Source organism: Callorhinus ursinus, unplaced genomic scaffold (genome assembly GCF_003265705.2).
Source record: "Callorhinus ursinus isolate GAN/ISIS: 27379988/994484 unplaced genomic scaffold, GSC_fseal_2.0 scaffold2, whole genome shotgun sequence".
Taxonomy (NCBI): domain Eukaryota; kingdom Metazoa; phylum Chordata; class Mammalia; order Carnivora; family Otariidae; genus Callorhinus; species Callorhinus ursinus.
In genome coordinates, this window is record NW_027397064.1 from 110,041,649 (window position 1) to 110,054,797 (window position 13,149).

At 40.2% G+C, this 13,149-nt stretch overlaps 1 pseudogene; it reads right to left on the bottom strand.

Annotated features, from left to right (window-relative positions):
* Positions 1–1,025: 1,025 nt before the first annotated feature.
* LOC112813041 (importin subunit alpha-1 pseudogene) lies at positions 1,026–2,994 on the bottom strand (annotated as a pseudogene).
* Positions 2,995–13,149: the final 10,155 nt, after the last annotated feature.

The following is a 13,149-nucleotide window of genomic DNA, read 5'->3' on the forward strand; positions in this document are numbered from 1 at the left end:
ACATACAGGGTAACTTTTGAAAGATATGAATTTAATGCCATTGTATTGCCTGTAAGGTGAGTGTTACTGTATATTGTCTGTGTTCCTTTCTGGTCTATGCTGCTTTCAGGATCTCTCTTTGCTTAGAGGACCCCTTTCAATATTTCTTGTAGAGCTGGTTTTGTGTTTGAAAATTCCTTTAGTTTTTGTTTGTCCTGGAAGCTTTTTATCTTTCCTTTTATTTTCAATGATAACCTAGCTGGATATAGTATTCTTGGCTGCATATTTTTCTCGTTTAGTCCTCTGAATATATCATGTCAGTCCTTTCTGGCCCACCAGGTATCTGTGGGTAGGTCTGTTGCCAATCTAATGTTTCTACCATTATAGGTTACAAATCTCTTCTCCCAAGCTGCTTTCAAGATTTTCTCTTTGTCTCTGAGACTCGTAAGTTTTACTATTAGATGTCAGGGTGTTGACTTATTTTTATTGATTTTGAGAGGGGTTCTCTGTGCCTCCTGGATTTTGATGCCTGTTTCTTTCCCAAGATTAGGGAAGTTCTCTGTTATATTTTGCTCCAATATACCTACTGCTCCTCTCTCTCTTTCTTCTACTTCTTCTGGGATTCCAATTATTCTAATATTGTTTCATCTTATGGTATCGCTTATCTCTCAAATTCTGCCTTCGTGATCCAGTAGTTGTTTATCTCTCTTTTTCTCAGCTTCTTTATTTTCCATCATTTGGTCTTCTATATCACTGATTCTCTCTTCTGCCTCAATTAACCTAGCAGTTAGTGCCCCCATTTTTTATTGCACCTCATTAATAGCCTTTTATATTTCGACTTGGTTAGATTTTAGTTCTTTTATTTCTCCAGAAAGCATTTCTCTAATAACTTCCACCCTCTTTTCAAGCCCAGCTAGTACCTTTAAAGTCATGATTCTGAATTCAAGGTCCAACATCGTACTAATGTCCGTATTGAGCAGGTCCCTGGCTGACGGTACTACCTCTTTTCTTTTTGCTGAGGTGATTTTTTTTTTTAAAGAAAAGAGTGGAATTTAATCTTTATTTACAGGACACTGCAAGAGAGGAGATTCTACATAGAAATAAGAAACCCACTGAGGAAGAGCTTCATACAGGTTGTACAGTTTGGAACTGGTCAAGTAGAGTTTTGTTGTAAAAAGTGCTACAATAACAAAACACATTTAAAAAGAGTTCTTAGTAGAGAAACAGTAAGACAAACTTCTACCAAACAGAGTACACAACAAACAACTTTCTGCCTCAGCTGTACAATCTAAAAGTTAAAAGTCCCGGGAGTGCCATCCTGAACTTGGAACGTATAGCCTTCAGAGGTAGTTTCTGGCACAACATTCTGATCTTCCTCTTCCTCTACAGAGAAATACTTCTCAATCAAGTTTAATGAAGCTTTGTACACAGACTCATTTTCATGGTTTTGTAGAGCTTCAATTTTATCCAAACCTCCACATTCTTCAATCATTATACTAAGTTTCTCAGTTTCACCTAGTTTCTCAGCAGCCTGAAAGATGTTTGAAATGGCATCCAGAATAACCAGAATAATTTTGGTGTCTTTTGCAGTCAAGAGGTTCATCAATGGTTCTATTATGCCACAATGAACGAGGCATACAATCTGTTCAACTGTCCCACCACTTGTATAGTTGGTCACAGCCCAGACAGCTTCCTTTTGTGTCTTAAAGTCTGCCTTAGAGAGAACACCAACGAGGAATGGGACTAATCCATGATTCACAACTTGCTGTATCTGGTCCTGGCGACCAGCTGTAATGTTTGACATTGTCCACGTAGCTTCCTTCTGAATATTAGTTTTGGGGTTCGTTAGGAGGCTGGGAAAAACAGCAAGTGCTCCTGCATCTATTACAACCTGAGTCTGTTCATCCGTCCCAGTAACGATATTTCCTATGGCTCTTAGTGCAGGAGTCACAATGGGCAATTCAGTAGCTCCTAGAAGCTTCACAAGCTGGGGCACAACTCCTGTTTTCACAACCATTTCAATCCGTTCATTTGGACCATCAGTAAGGTAGGAAATGGCCCAGCAGGTATCTGCCAATACTTCTGGATCATCATGATGCAGGAGACGAACTAAGGTAGGAAGAATCTGCTCAACAGCATCTAATGGGGGTGCAGGATTCTTGTTGTGACAAAGGTTTGAAAGTGTCCAAGTAAGGTTACGTAAGTAACCACATGCTAAAGATGACATATCAGGAACTGCAAGGAGAGCCAATAGTGGGTCAACTGCACCATACTTGATAACCAAGTCTTGAAAAACTGAACCATCACCTGCAATGTTTCCTAGAGCCCATACAGCTTGTTCACTGATGTGGGCATGGGAAGATGCCAACAGAGAAATGAATGCTGGGATAGCACCTCCATCTACCACAGCCTTGGTCTGTTCTGACGTCCCAGAAGCAATGTTAGTGAGAGCCCAAGCAGATTCAAACTGAATGGGACTACAATCAGTTCTGCCCAAGAAGGACACAAATTTTGGAATCAAACCAGCCCGGATTATGTTGTCTATGGGGGGCTGTTTTTCCCTAGAAAGCAGTTTCCTAGCAGCTTGAGTAGCCTGGAGCTGGCTTTCCAAATTGTTGCTATTTATGCCTTTGACAATGTCATCAACAGACCAATTTACAGTGCCCTGGTTGTTGCGGTTTTCCTGTAGTGGAGAGGTAGCGTCATCAGGAAACGAGCTTACGTTTCTCCTTTTCAGCATCTGGTCATCCTTCTTAGCTTTCCTTAGCTCCACATTAACTTCTATTCGGCGCCGCCTCATTTCTGTACTGTCTTTCCCCTTGTTCTTGAATCTGTTAAGGCGAGCAGCTGGTGAATTAGCATTCTCGTTGGTGGACATGGTTATGAGACAAAGGGAGAAAGCTACACAGCCGGCTCAGGCTTCCACAGGAGGCGGTCCAGGGCGCGCAAGCCGCAGGACAGCTGCCCTCAAAACGTCCACCACGGATCACCCCAAAGACGGTGTGGCTCGTGCAGCCGGCCGGCGCGATTTTGCTGAGGTGATTTCTTTTGTCTTGTCATTTTGTCCAGAGGAGAATAGACGAATGTGAGAACAAAATGCTAACAGGTTAACAACGTCCCCAGTAAATATACTGTATACAAACCAGAAAAGACCTGAAACCAGGGGAAAAGAAAGGGAAAGAAAGAAAAAGGAAAGAGAAAAAGAAAAGAAAAAGACAAAAACAAAAACAGAACAATACAAAAAAAAAAACAGAATATGATCAAATATGATCAGGCTAGTGCATAGATCAGTGCCACACACTAGATTTTGGGCGTATTTTGGCCTGTTAGAAGAAAGTGCCTCCTAAAATTTTAAAGGAAGAAAGACTTATATATGTACAAAATAAGGGTTGATACAATGAAGGGATGGAAGATGACTGTAAAGATGAAAAGTATAAAAGATTTTATAAAAGGAATTGATAAGAAGTTGTTTGAAAAAAGAAAGAAGATTTAAAAAAAAAGAAAAAAAATGTGAGAGAATGTGATCAGGCAGGAGACTAGAACAAAGCCATACACTAGTGATTTAGTGTATATTTTGATCTGTTAGAAGAAACTGTATCTCAAAATTTTAAAGAGAGAACAACTTATATATATATGCCAAAAATAAGGGTAACTACTTTGAAGGGATAAAATATGACTAAAAATGAAAAATAAAAAAATGTTTTTTTAAAAAAGGGATTGATAAGATGTTGGTTGAAAAAGGGAAAAAGAAAAATTAAAAAAAAAACAGTTAAAAAATTAACTTTGAAAAACTAATGAATCATGGTAAAAAAGCCATGAATTCTATGTGCAGTATTCCCCTAGCGCTGGAGTTCTCCCATTCTCCTTGATCAGTAAACTTGGTTTTGTCTTGCTGGCTGTTCATTCTGATCTTCTTGGGGAGGGGCCTGTTGCCGTGGTTCCCAAATGTCTTTGCCAGAGGTGGAATTTCCCCACCCTTGTCGGTCCGGGCTAAGCAAGCTGCTCGGGTTTGATCTCAGGAGCTTTTGTTCCCTGCAAGCTCTCGGTACAGTTTTGGAGGACCAGAGTGAAAATGGTGGCCTCCCAATTTCTGCCTGGAGGAGCTGAGAACTTGGGGCCCCGCTCCTCAGTGTGCCCCCAGAGAAAAGCAGTCACTCCCGTTTCCCTGGTCTCCAGCCGCACTCCGTGCTCACCCGGCCTGTGACTGAGTGCTTCTGTCTCTGGCACCCAACCCCGTGTGGAGTCTGAAAACCCAGCAGATTCCTGCGGTGCACTTCCACGCCACTCCTTCCGGGGGAGGAAGGGGAGTCTCCCCAGCTCTGCCGCTTTTTGGGTCCCTGCTGGAGGAGCAGTGGCCCGACTGGGCCGCGGATCACAGTTTATGGCAATCCCGAGCTGAGAGCCCATGCTTCGGCTTTGTCTCTGCAGCTGGCTTCCCTGTTCCAATACCTTGGAGCTCTGCCACACTCAGGCATCCCTGGTCTTTCTGTGACCATGAGGGTCCTGAGACCACACTGTCCGCGAGGGTTCCACCCCCCGCTTAGCCACTGGAGCGACGTCCCTCAGCGGAGCCGACTTCTAAAAGTTCTGATTTTGTGCTCCACGGCTGTATCACTTGCCAGAAGTGTCCAACGGAGGCCCCCTCCCCCGCCATCTATCCTCCCAAATATCGCCTCAGATTCACTTCTCCGCATGGCTTACCTTCCAGTAAGTGGTTGCTTCTCTGTTCAGAAAGTTGTTGCTACTCTCTTCTTTGATCTCCTGTTGAGTTTGTAGGTATTCAGAATGGTTTGATCCCTATTCAGCTGAATTCCTGAGACCAGAGGAAATACAGGTCTCCTACTCCTCCGCCATCTTGCTCCGCCCCCCCTAGAAAGTGTATTCTAAAGAACACTAATCTTTTGAGATGTGTAACTAAAGAGTACTGGATAAGTACCCCTATTCTTCTTGGAAAGACCTATCATTACATTTTCATATTAAAGTTTCTGAGAAACTCCAAGAAAGAATGCCTAATAATTCTGCCAAATATACTCAATTGTAAAACTTCACTTTTCACTTATGATATTCCACAGACTTAGTGAACCACAAAATACACCTTCAGGAACACTTCTCGTTGTTCCTTTTAGGTCAAGAAATAAATAAGGCACATATTTTTTTTTTCTTTCTCTAGTAGATATGATTCTTCAGGTGCGTATGAAAGATCAATACATTCTGCACAGCAAACATTTTTTTCCCTGAATTTATTGGCTTATTTCCAAAACAAAGTGAAGGTCAATTCAGCTGTGATACAAATGGTGAATATTAAATTTGGTGGAATCACTTTATGGTCACCTTTGAAACACACTGGGTCCCTCCATGGTTCTCATGAAAGGGGGCTATGCAGAGACACTGAACAACCAGGTGTATCACTGAAACTTTATACCTACTCATCTCTGGGCCCTATTAGCTTCTGCAACAGGACCAGACAACTTCCAACATCATCAAGCTCTAGAACTTGATGGATCTGTCTGTACCTTCATTTAGACTTGTTACAGTAGTCCTGTCCCCACTTTGCTCTTCTTTGGTAAGTGTGTGCTCTGGGGCTGGAACTACTGGCTTCCCATCATCCAGAGAACAGTGGCAGGAAATGTCATGGGAAAACAAAAGGCTCGGATTTGAAATGCCACATTAGCTTCTTCAAAAATACTTAAAAGGAAAACTACATGTTTTTCAGGGTAACATCTTTTTTTCCCCTTTTAACTCTATAAAAACACAAGGTCCCTTATAACCTAGTGATTCTCAGTGGAATTTGTATTTAAGGAATGGCTTAAGAGTTCTTTAATGCCCTGAGGTTATCACTGAAGTATTTATGGCAAATTATAATATAAAGTAACAGCCTCACTCTGTGGCTGTTTAGCTTAGTTATAGGATCATAAAATGATAAAGTATAAAACTGGAGGGGAACTTGAAGGTCATTGGCCTGACTTTCAAAGCAAAGCAGGAATCCTCCAAGCTTTCCTGAGGAAGACTGTGTACTCTCTGCCTTAACTAATCCAGTGAGGGCAGAGTCTCAGTCTCCCAGAAGCTGGTTCTACTTTGGGGCAACCCACTCACTGTTTGGCACAGCAATGTTGTGTCCCCAAAGTCCTAATACTAAACTGCAATGATGGAGCTCACTTTAAGTTTCTTAACAGTGACCTTATTGCCATGAAAGTTAGTTGGCCATAGATATTTCCAATACCAACTGAAGACTTACCTCAAATTCTGGACAAAGAGTCACCTGCTTACCTCAGGTACAGGCTTACTCCTAACCTGGGACTTTTTATTTAGCAACATCTCCAATTTTCAATTTTTCTTCATATGCTCTAACTCATTAGTCCAAAGAATCCTGAGTAAGAAGTTAGAGCAATATTCATTGTCCTCAAGAGAAAAGAAGTCTCAGTAGAGTTGGTGATAAATCCCAAACCACACGCACCTGGGTATGACCAAGCTGACCCCAAATTTCAGGTCTTCATCATCTCACTGAAGGATTTCAGTGGTACTGCACCTACCAATGGGTTAAAATGTTAGCATGTATAAGGGTTGTCTGGTGTGCTTGTTGTAGATGTAGATTTCCAAAAGTGCTAACTCAGCAGCTCTACACCATGTGTTTTCCACAGTGCCTCATCCAAGTCTGTGGTTTGTGTCCAGGTCAGGAGGTTAGACTCTGATCACAGACAGACTCTCACTTCTCAGCAGCCTCTCTAGCAACTGTAGTGAGTATGGACCGCTATGTCTGCTATGAGGAATATATCCCATAGAGCCCCTAATAGAGGGGGTTCCGCAGTGCTGCCTATGTGTACCTATTTGAGCTTCCTAAGTAATCTATGCAAAATCCAAATATCGCTGCCCTGATTCCCATTTTACCCTTCTCTGATTTCCTAGAATCATAAAACCTCAGAATTGCAAGGAATCTTAAAGTCCTTCTGATCCAGTCAATCTTTTACTCATTTAGTTATGCTTTATTACTACAAACTATGGAACTTGCCATTTTATTTGTCTATGTGTAGTACTCTGGACACTGTTAAAGTCCTTTGAATAAGCCATAGTTGTAAACCATGAGTTATTTATCTTATAGATATTTATTGAGTAGCTCCCTATCATGTAATCAACACAGTGCAAGTCCGCTGGCCAGAATACAGCAAAATAGGCCTGTCCATACACTCTTGGAGAAACTTAATTTTAGACACCAATTTTTTTATTTTATCTTTTTTATTATTATTATGTTATGTTAATCACCATACATTATATCATTAATTTTTGATGTATTGTTCCATGATTCATTGTTTGCATATAACACCCCGTGCTCCATGCAGTATGTGCCCTCTTGAATACCCATCATCAGGCTAAACAATCCCCCAAGCCCATCCCCTCTAAAACCCTCAGTTTGTTTCTCAAGTCCATAATCTCTCATGGTTCTTCTCCCCCTCTGATTTCCCCCCTTCATTCTTCCCCTCCTGCTATCTTCTTCTTCTTCTTTTTTTTTACATATAATATATTCTTTGTTCAGAGGTACAGATCTGTGATTCAACAATCTTACACAATTCCCAGCATTCATCATAGCACATACCCTCCCCAATGTTTATCACCCAGAGACCCCATTGCTCCCACCCCTCACCAATCCAGCAAACCTCAATCTGTTTCTTGAGATTAAGAATTCCTTGTATCAGTGAGGTTATATGATACATGTCTTTCTCTGATTGAATTATTTTGCTCAGCATAATACCCTCCAGGTCCAACCATGTCATTGCAAATGGCAAGATTTCATTCCTTTTGATGGCTGCATAATATTCCATTGTATATATATACCACTTAGTCTTTATCCATTCATCTGTCAATGGAAATCTTGGCTCTTTCCACTGTTTGGATATTGTGGACATTGCTGCTATAAATATCAGGGTGCACGTACCCCTTCAGATCCCTACACTTTTATCTTTGGGGTAAATACCAAGTAGGGCAAATGTTGGGTCATAGGGTAGCTCTATTTTCAACTTTTTGAGGAACCTCCATACTGTTTTCCAGAGTGGCTGCACCAGCTTGCATTCCCACAACAGTATAGGAGGGTTCCCCTTTTTCCACATCCCGCCAACATCTGTCATTTCCTGACTTGTTAATTTTAGCCATTCTCACTGGTGTGAGGTGATATCTCATTGAGGTTTTGATTTGGATTTCCCTGATGCCGAGTGATGCTGAGCACTTTTATATGAGTCTGTTGGCCATTTGGATATCTTCTTTGGAAAAATGTCTGTTCATGTCTTCTGCCCATTTCTTGATTGGATCATTTGTTCCTTGAGCGTTGAGTTTGATAAGTTCTTTATAGGTTTTGGATACTAGCCCTTTATCTGATATGTCATTTGCAAATATCTTCTCCCATTCTGTCACTTGTCTCTTGGTTTTGTTGACTGTTTCTTTTGCTGTGCAAAAGCTTTTTATCTTGATGAAGTCCCAAATTCATTTTTGCCCTTGCTTCCCTTGCCTTTGGCAATGTTTCTAGGAAGAAGTTGCTGCGGCTGAGGTCGAAGAGGTAGCTGCCTGTGTTCTCCTCTAGGATTTTGATGGATTTCTGTCTCACATCTAGGTCTTTCAACCATTTGGAGTCTATTTTTGCGTGTGGTGTAAGGAAACGGTCCAGTTTCAGTCTTCTGCATGTGGCTGTCCAATTTTCCCAACACCATTTGTTGAAGACACTGTCTTTTTGTCATTGGACATTTTTTCCTGCTTTGTAGCAGATAAGTTGACCGTAGAGTTGAGGGTGCATTTCTGGGTTCTCTATTCTGTTCCATTGATCTGTGTGTCTGTTTTTGTGCCAGGACCATACTGTCTTGATGATGACAGCTTTGTTGTAGAGCTTAAAGTCCAGAATTGTGATGCCGCCAGCTTTGCTTTTCTTTTTCAACATTCCCCTGGCTATTCGGGGTCTTTTCTGGTTCCATACAAATTTTAGGATTGTTCCATTTCTTTGAAGAAAGTTGATGGTATTTTGACAGGGATTGCACTGAATGTGTATATTGCTCTAGGTAGCATTGACAGCTTCACAATATTTGTTCTTCCAATCCATGAGCATGGAATGTTTTTCCAATTCTTTGTGTCCTCCTCAATTTCTTTCATGAGTATTTTATAGTTTTCTGAGTACAGATTCTTTGCCTCTTTGGTTAGATTTATTCCTAGGTATCTTATGCTTTTGAGTGTAATTGTAAATGGGATCGACTCCTTAATTTCTCTTTCTTCTGTCTTGTTGCTGGTGTATAGGAATGGCACTGATATCTCTGGATTCATTTTATATCCTGCCACTTGACTGAATTCCTGTATGAGTTCCAGCAGTTTTGGGGTGGAGTCTTTTGTGTTTTCCACATAAAGTATCATAACATCTGCAAAGAGTGAGAGTTTGACTTCTTCTTTGCTGATTCAGATGCCTTTGATTTCTTTTTGTTGTCTGATTGCTATGCCTAGGACCTCCAGTACTATGTTGAATGGCTGTGGTGATAGTGGACATCCCTGCCGTGTTCCTGACCTTAGGGGGAAAGCTCTCAGCTTTTCCCCATTGAGTATCATTTTCGCTGTTCATTTTTCCTAGATGGCTTTTATGATAATGAGGTATGTACCTTCTATCCCTATACTCTGAAGAGTTTTGATCAAGAAAGGATGCTGTACTTTGTCAAATGCTTTTTCTGCATCTATTGAGAGGATCATATGGTTCTTGTTCTTTCTTTTATTACTGTTTTGTATCATGTTGATTGATTTGTGGATGTTGAACCAAACTTGCAGCCCAGGGATAAATCCCATTTGGTCGTGGTGAATAATCCGTTTAATGTATTGTTGGATAAAATTGGCTAGTATTTTGGTGAGAATTTTGGCATCCATGTTCATCAGGGGTAATTCTCCTTGATGGGTCTTTTTCTGGTTTGGGGATCCAGGTAATGGTGGCCTCATAAAATGAGTTTGGAAGTTTTCCTTCCATTTCTATTTTTTGGAACAGTTTCAGAAGAATAGGTATTAATTCTTCTTTAAATGTCTGATAGAATTCCCCTGGGAAGCCATCTGGCCCTGGGCTCCTGTTTGTTGGGAGATTTTTGATGACTGCTTCAATTTCCTTAGTGATTATAGGTCTGTTCAGGTTTTCTATTTCTTCCTGGTTCAGTTTTGGTAGTTTATACTTCTCTAGGAATGCAACCATTCCTTCCAGATTGTCTAATTTGCTGGCATAGGATTGCTCATAATATGTTCTGATAATTGTTTGTATTTCTTTGGTGTTGGTTGTGATTTCTCCTCTTTCATTCATGATTTTGTTGATTTGGGTCATTTCTCTTTTCTTTTTGATAAGTCTTGCCAGGGGTTTATCAATCTTCTTAATTCTTTCAATGAACCAGCTTCTAGTTTCGTTGTTGATCTGTTCTACTGTTCTTTTGGTTTCTAGTTCATTGATTTCTGCTCTGATCTTTATTATTTCTCATCTCCTGTTGAGTTTAGACTTTATTCGCTGTTCTTTCTCTAGCACCTTTAGGTGTAGGATTAGGTTGTGTATTTGAGACCTTTCTTTGTTTCTTGAGAAAGGCTTGTATTGTTATATACTTTCCTCTTAGGACTGCCTTTGCTGTATCCCAAATATTTTGAACAGTTATATTTTCATTTTCATTGATTTCCGTGAATTCTTTTAAATTCTTCTTTAATTTCCTGGTTGACCCATTCATTCTTTAGTAGGATGCTCTTTAGCCTCCATGTATTTGAGTTCTTTCCGACTTTCCTCTTGTGATTGAGTTCTAGTTTCAAAGCATTGTGGTCTAAAAATATGCAGGGGATGATCCGAATGTTTTGGTACTGGTTGAGACCTGATTTGTTACCTAGGATGTGATCTATTCTGGAGAATGTTCCATGGGCACTAGAGAAGAATGTGTATTCCGTTGCTTTGGGATGGAATGTTCTGAATATATCTTGAAGTCCATTTGTTCCAGTGTGTCATTTAAAGTCTTTATTTCCTTGTTGATCTTTTGCTTAGATGATCTGTCCATTTCAGTGATGGGGGTGTTAAAGTCCCCCACTATTATTGTACTGTTGTTAATTTGTTTCTTTGCTTTTGTTATTAATTGGCTTATATAAATGGCTGCTCCCTTTTAGGGGCATTGATATTTAAAATTTTATATCTTCTTTTTGGATAGACCCTTTAAGTAGGATATAGTATCCTTCCTCATCTCTTATTACAGTCTTTGGTTTAAAATCTAATTTGTCTGATATAAGGATTTCAACCCCAGCTTTCTTTTGGTGTCCATTAGCATGGTAAATGGTTTTCCACCCCCTCACTTTCAATCTGGAGGTGTCTTTGGGTCTAAAACTTGTCTCTTGCAGACAGTATATCGATGGGTCTTGTTTTAATCCAATCTGATAGCCTGTGTCTTTTGCTTGGGGCATTTAGCCCATTTACATTCAGGGTAACTATTGAAAGATATGAATTTAGTGCCATTGTATTGCCTGGAAGGTGACTGTTACTGTATATTATCTGTGTTCATTTCTCGTCTATGTTACTTTTAGTCTCTCTCTTTGCTTAGAGGATCCCTTTCAATAGTTCTTGTAGGGCTGGTTTTGTGTTTGCAAATTCCTTTAGTTTTTGTTTTCTGGAAGCTTTTTATCTCTCCTATTTTCAATGACAGCCTAGCTGAATATATATTCTTGGCTGCATATTTTTCTCGTTTAGTACTCTGAATATATCATGCCAGTCCTTTCTGGCCTGCCTGGTTTCTGTGGATATGTCTGTTGCCAATCTAATGTTTCTACCATTGTAGGTTACAGATCTCTTCTCCCGAGCTGCTTTCAAGATTTTCTTTCTGTCTCTGAGACTCGTAAGTTTTACTATTAGATGTCGGTGTGTTGACCTGTTTTTATGGATTTTGAGAGTGGTTCTCTGTGCTCCTGGATTTTGATGCCTGTTTCCTTCCCCAAATTAGGGAAGTTCTCTGCTATAATTTGCTCCAATATACCTTCTGCCCTCTCTCTCTTTCTTCTTCTTCTGGTATCCCAATTATTCTAATGTTGTTTTGTCTTATGGTATCACTTGTCTCTTGAAATCTGCCCCATTATCCAGTAGTTTTATCTCTCTTTTTCTCATCTTCTTTATTTTCCATCATTTGGTCTTCTCTATCACTAATTCTCTCTTCTGCCTCATTTATCCTAGCAGTTAGAGTCTCCATTTTTTATTGCACCTCATTAATAATCTTTTTGATTTTGACTTGGTTAGGTTTTAGTTCTTTTATTTCTCCAGAAAGGGTTTCTCTAATATCTTCCTTGCTTTTTTCAAGCCCAGCTAGTATCTTTAAAATCATCATTCTGAGCTTTAGTTCTGACATTGTATTAATGTCCACATAGATTAAGTCCCTGGCAGTCTGTACTGCCACTTGTTCTTTTTTAAATTTTTTTATTGTTATGTTAATCACCATATATTACATCATTAGTTTTTGATGTAGTGTTCCATGATTCATTGTTTGTTCAGGACACCCAGTGCTCCATGCAGAATGTGCCCTCTTTAATACCCATCACCAGGCTAACCCATCCCCCTACGCTCCTCCCCTCTAGAACCCTCAGTTTGTTTTTCAGAGTCCATCATCTCTCATGGTTCCTCTCCCCTTCTGACTTACTCCCCTTCATTCTTCCTCTCCTGTTATCTTCTTCTTTTTCTTTTTTCTTAAAATATGTTGCGTTATTTGTTTCAGAAGTACAGATCTGTGATTCAACAGTCTTGCACAATTCACAGTGCTCAGAGTAGCACATACTCTCCCCAATGTCTATCATCCAACCACCCCATCCCTCCCACCCCCAACCACTCCAGTAACACTCAGTTTGTTTCCTGAGATTAAGAATTCCTCATATCAGTGAGGTCATATGATACATGTCTTTCTCTGATTGACTTATTTCACTAAGCATAACACCCTCCAGTTCCATCCACGTCCTTGCAAATGGTAAGATCTCATTCCTTTTGATGGCTGCATAATATTCCATTGTGTATATATACCACCTCTTCTTTATCCATTCATCTGTCGATGGACATCTTGGCTCTTTCCACAGTTTGGCTATCGTGGACATTGCTGCTATAAACATTGGGGTGCATGTACCCCTTCGGGTCCCTACATTTGTATCTTTGTGCTAAATACCCAGTAGTGCAATTAC